Source organism: Palaemon carinicauda, chromosome 28 (assembly GCF_036898095.1).
Source record: "Palaemon carinicauda isolate YSFRI2023 chromosome 28, ASM3689809v2, whole genome shotgun sequence".
In the NCBI taxonomy this organism is placed as follows: domain Eukaryota; kingdom Metazoa; phylum Arthropoda; class Malacostraca; order Decapoda; family Palaemonidae; genus Palaemon; species Palaemon carinicauda.
Genome location: NC_090752.1, coordinates 46,964,169 through 46,971,282, shown reverse-complemented (window position 1 = coordinate 46,971,282; position 7,114 = coordinate 46,964,169).

The following is a 7,114-nucleotide window of genomic DNA, read 5'->3' as shown; positions in this document are numbered from 1 at the left end:
AGAAGAACAGAAATTAGGACATTGTCACTGTCCTTTGCCTCTGCCATTCATGAACGACTTTTAAATCTTGAAGTGTTCTTCTAGCGAATACTGAGAATTTTGATATAGGCATAATTAAATTGAAATACCTTTTGGATAGAGAAAACAAAGAAATGTTTTCAATCTTCATATCAGGAAAACAAATCAGTCTTATCAATTATCATTTCAGATAAACAAAGATGACTTTAATTCATATGAGTAGAGATCAAATTCGTTTGATATGAGGAAAGAGACAAAGAAGTTTTTTATCTCTCTACTAGATCAGATGATGTTTCAAATGAACTTCTTATATCTTTAATAAAGGGATGATCCCAAGATGGTTTCTTATTATTTTATTTTATCCTAAAGAATAAATTCTCGAAGTAATTAATGTTATGATTTTACATAAGAGCAATAGGTCCCAATGAATCCCAAGTGACTTTGCTGCTAGAAAATCCTTCTGAAATCAGTAAATACTTCAAAATCACTCATTTTAAATTTCATGTAAAAAAAGACAAAAAAAAAAAAAAAAAAAAAAAAAAAACAGCCAATAAAATGTCCTTTGGGACGAAAGACGACTTTATGAGCTTTGTTAAATTCAGAGATAAATTATTCTTATTTTCTTTACTACACGTCTCATGATCAGTTATCTTGTCTTCCTAAAACGTGACTTAAGAGATGTTGAAACAGATTGCAATATCTGGATTTAAATGCTGATGGGGATTTAATGATCTGCTGTGATGCATGTGCAATTTCTTACGTGTTTCTTGTATCTCTATGTTAAATAAAAACAATTGTTATAGGATGAATTAATTTCAGTATAATTGTAACTTACAATTAAAAACTAAAGATGCTATTAGCCATACAAACACTTTATATATATGTATTTAATATAAGTATGTATATATATATATATATATATATGTATATACATATATATATATATATATATGTATATATATATACATATATATATACATATATATATATATATATATATACATATATATATATGTATATATATACATACATATATATTATATATATATATATGTATATACATATATATATTATATATAAATATATATATATATATATATATATAAATATATATATACATATATATATGTATATATATATATATATATACATATATATATATACGTATATATATATATATATATATGTGTGTGTGTGTGTGTGTGTGAGTGTGCGTGCGTAAGAATATAATTTCAAATCAGCCTTTTGTTGGTAACACCCGAGCAAAATTCCAAAATTTCATTTCCCTTTCTCATTCATGACACCACGTCGGAGGAAATCTTGAACATGACTTTGCATTTCCATGAAATCATGAAATGGCAGATTTTTCACGATCCAGGGACCAAGAAGCCTAAACAAAAGTATCAGCGACCTGACTTGTGTGACGTCACGCCTGACGAGAGTGATGTCACGCTTGAAAAGTGTGACGTCACGCCTGACCCCTTCAAAGCTCCTTCCGGCCACTTTTATATGAAGATATAGTTCGTTCTCTGTGATACATGTGAAAATTAATTAGTGTTTAGATTAGTTGTAATATTTATTTGTGTACCCATAAATATCGTTGACATTCATTATCATTATTATTATTATTATTATTATTATTATTATTATTATTATTATTATTATTATTCTTATTATTATTATTATTAGGCGAGCTACAACACTAGTAGGAAAGAAGGATGCTATAAACCCAAGGGCTCTAACAGAAAAAATAGTCCAGTGAGGATAGAAAATAAGAAAATAAAACTATACAGGAAATAATGAATTATTTATACAAAATATCTTAATATGCGTTAAAATGTTGAGATAGATCTATCAAATACTGTGTAAACTATAAAAATAGACTTATGTTACCCTGTTCAAAAAAAAAAAAAAAAAAAAAAGAAAAAAAAAATCGCCGCAAGTTTGGACATTGTAATGTGGCTATAATGGTCTAGAGGTCTGTGTTGTGAAGGAACTCATCTTATTTTTTTATATTATTTTAACAAAGGAATACATTTCCCACGCCAGAGTTCAATTTACATCTCTCAGATGATGTGTAGTATGTATTTCATATGATTGTGATCTAAAGTACATCAATATTTGTTAATTCATGTGTCAAGTAACAAACGTTACAAATATACTGTAATTGCTTAAAACTTGACCGAATTTCCATTTTTTGTGTAGTTTTAAATTGTACACCATGTATACACTCGCACACATACATACGCGTATACATATATATATATGTATATATATATATATATATATATGAAAGTAGATATACATATACATGAGCGAGTGTTTGTATATATATATATATATATATACATATATATATGTATATATATACATATATATATATATATATATATTTATATCTATCTATCTATATATATATATATATATATATAGAGAGAGAGAGAGAGAGAGAGAGAGAGAGAGTATATATATAAATATATATTAATATAAATTATATGCGTGTATATATATATATATATATATAAAGATAGATAGATACTACCGCTAGAGAGTTATGGGGTCCTTTGACTGGCTAGACAGTAATACAATGGATCCTTCTTTCTGGTTACGGTTCATTTTCCCCTTGCCTACACACCGAATATTCTGGCCTATTCTTTACATATTCTCCTCTGTCCTCATACACCTGACAACACTTGAGATTACCAAACAAGTCTTATTCACCTAGAGGGTTAACTACTGCACTGCAATTTTTGAGTGGCCACTTTCCTCTTGGTAAGGGTAGAAGAGACTCTTCAGCTATGGTAAGCAGCTCTTCTAGGAGAAGGACACTCCAAAATCAAACCATAATTCTCTAGTGGTGGGTAGTGCCATAGAATGTGTACCATGGTCTTCCACTGTCTTTGGTTAGAGTTCTCGTGCTTGAGGGTACACTTGGGCACACAATTCTATCTTATTTCTCTTCCTCTTTTTTTGTTAAAGTTTTTATAGTTCTTATAGGAAATATTTATTTTGATGTTGTTATTGTTCCTAAAATATTTTATTTTTCCTTTTATCCTTTCCTCACTGGGCTATTTTCCCTATTGGAGCACCTGGGTTTATAGCATCCTGCTTTTCCAACTAGGGTTGTAGCTTAGTAAGTAATAATATATATATATATATATATATATGTATATATATATATATATATATACAAACACACACACACACACACAGACACAGACACACACACACACATATATATATATAAATTTATATATATATATATATATATATACATATATATATATATATGTGTGTGTATATCAGTTATCCCAGGGATATATTTTGAATAATAACACGAAAAAATAATAGTTTCAAAAGGAATATGGGTTTAATCACATAATCTCCACTTTCTCCTGTGTTCCTGCTTCCTTTATTTCGAATCAACTTTTGCCCGATGGTCATATAGAATAGCAAATGTTCCTGTTGTTTACTTTTATCATTCTTCATATCTATTTCTTTTATAATATTCACATATTCGTATGGAACAAGTCTATCATACTCTGAATTTACAAAACAATTTTAACAATTTTTAATATTATTGCGGGCATAATGATAATGGTTCTTATTAATATTATCATTAGTTATGATTGTTGTTTTTATGAAAAGAATTGTCATTATCCTCACCATTACTAATGTAAATATTACTATGAATACCACTATCATTATCCAAAATCACATATTCATATGAAATGATTTAGAATTACTTAGAATACAAAAATTTATATGTTCAGTAAATATGTAAAATCGAGCCAAGAAAACTCTATCAATCAGACACATAGAGGAACCAACCAATCATGACATATGACTTCACTTCCAAAAGGCAGCTTTGAAGGCTGCCAAAAACTCCATCTTTTGAAAGCTGCAAATTACAAGTGGCCCCCAAGCAACTGACATACTTGGTGTGGCTCTTTTATCAGCTCGTAGGAGGGAGATTATTCATGGCTAAGAATATCATCCTTTTTATTTCGTATTTATTATGAAAATGATTATGATGGAGGGAGCTATTTCCATTATCCTTGGTATTATTATTACAACGTTTATTATTGTTATTGTCATTAATATCGTGATTATTATTCAGAAGGATCTAAAACTAATTTAGAATTGGTCCAAAAGACCATTAACCTGATTGAAGTTGAGAGAGAGAGAGAGAGAGAGAGAGAGAGAGAGAGAGAGAGAGAGAGAGAATTAGTAGACTCTGGAACAAATTTCTTGAAAATTCGATAGTTCTTTGAAGTATTCTTCACGAACTGACTATATGAAAGACATCGAAATTATTATTGTTAGGTGTCTAACCATATTGGAAGAAAGGAAATAAAAACTGGAGTTTAAATTGAGCTCTCCAAGAATTCCGTTATTCAAAATTATTCTTTTGAACGAGTCTTTTACTTGAACACTAAAGAGGAAATGGTTAATTTTAATTCTTAGCTGGGAAGTCTTCAAAATATTTATAAAATTATCAGAGATGTTAATTGATTAAATATTAATCTGCGTAGGAGTCATTTGCATACATACTAAGTTGAAAATCAGGATCATAAGTCTTTTCATAGTTTATATAAAAAATATCTGTTTCAATGTTGTTAATGTTCTTAAAATATTTAATTTTAATTGTTCATTACTTCTTATATCAATTATCTATTTCCTTATTTCCTTTCCTCGTTGGGCTATTTTTCCCTGTTGGAGCTCCTGGTCTTATAGCATTTTGCTTTTCCAACTAGGGTTGTGCCTTAGCTAATAATAATAATAATAATAATAATAATAATAATAATAATAATAATAATAATAATAATAATAATAATAATAATAATAATAATAACAGTCTTGCTTAACATCTATTGACGAATTGAAACTTAATTTGCTGAAGATCGGTTTTGTTTAGTACATTTCCAACTGATTTTAGATTAATATATAATAATAAAAAAAACGAAAAAAAAACGAACCAACTTCAACACACTGTTAATATTTCTCTCAATCCCGTTCATGAACTTAACATTTCAGAAAACAAAGACGCCGAGAAAGAATGAGACTCGGCCGTGGATGGAATAATAAAAAAAAAGGTTAAAATTTACGAATTGTATAATTGTACCTTCTTGTAATCATTACTTGCAAAAAAATGAAAGAAACATGATCCTGTAGGAATCTGGATGTCCTTGAGACCCTATTTGTTTGAACTTAAACTTCGACAATACCTCAACCTTCGAATATCTTTTGATGAAAAAAAAGAAGAAAAAAATGTCCTTGTCATAATCTTAGCTGTCTGTCTGTCTGTCTTGCAAATACAGCGACACGTCGGAATCTTCGTTTTTTTAATTATGGTCGTTTCCAATTAGGTTTTGCAAAATGAGTATATACATATATACATACATATATATATATATACATACATACATATATATATATATATATATATAAATATATATACACATATATATATATATATATACATATATATATATATATATATATACATATACATACTGTATATATGAATATATATATATATATATATATATTTATATATGGTATGTGCATTCATAGATACACATATAATTATGTAATATTCATATAAAGACATTCGTGCACATAGACACAACTGCATTATGTTTAATTAACAATTCAGTTAGAAAAGTCGAATATGGCAGTAATAGCTGCTTTTTTTCTCTCTAGAACTACATTCCTAATAAAGGAAACATATATCCAAGTACACACACGCGCACACACACACACATATATATATATATATATATATGCATATATATATATATATATATGTACACACACACACACACACATATATATATATATATATATACACATATTTGTATGCATACACATATATCTGTATATATACAGTATATATATACAGTATATATATATATATATATATATACATATATATATATATATATACACCAGTGTATATATACAAATACTTTTACTTGGAGAAAATATCACATAATGGAAACAAATATTTTGGATTACTAAATGGCCACGACCGATTTTGACGTTCGATGTCATGGGAAACAATTAGCATAAAAATAACACCACCTTTCCTAGTCAATATTTGGGATCAGCCATCGGATGGCGTGAGAGAAATATGAGAAAAGGATCTATTTATTGTTTCTCGAGACACGTAACACGTTGGATATCCCGTTTGTAAAGATATAAATAAGTTTAGTTTGAACTGATGACATTTACCAAGGACACTAACAGGTTTGCTTTTTGTACGAATTGATCATTTCGAAAAACGATAATTGATAATAATTGTTTATTTCAAATAAAGTAATGAATTGGAAATCATGACATCTAATAATGGAAATGATTTACAGTAAATATAACAAGGATAAAAATTGAATTTTCAATGAAGTTAGCAAGCAGAACTTGGTAATTTCTGATAAAAATACTACGCTAAAAATAACGACTTCAAATGAAAATATCAAGGAAGAATAAGATAATTCTATTAAAGATAGCAAGATATCCTGATTTTCAATAAATAAAAAAAATAATACATATCGATGTCAAATAAAGGTAGCAAATACGTCGCATTATTCAATGAAAGTAGCAAGTCTGAAATTACGATTTACAATAAAATGAGCTGGTTATAAAGTCATTATTTTAAGTTAAATTAAAACTTCGGAAACAACAATTATGAAAACAAAACATGTAGGAAAAAACTTTTTCTTTATAGCAGTAGTCAGTATGATATAACTTTCTAATGAACGCAATTTTTTTTTTTCATATTGAAAAATCTCAATGTTAAGACCGACACTAATCTGATATTTTGCAGTCTAACTTAACTTGATTGACAAGGACACAAAGATGATATACAAAATAACCTAACTTAATCAGTATAGCCATGATATGTGCTTAATCGCCCTAATGTAATTAATGTATAGCTACTCATATGTGCATAACCTAATCTAACTTATTCAATGCTAAGTTCTGTATGACATATGACCTAACATAGCTTATGGTTTGGGGGCCTATTGGAACCGTCCCTACCTGACTGATCACCCGATTGGATTTCGAGTCCAGCTCAAACTCGTTAGTTCCCTTG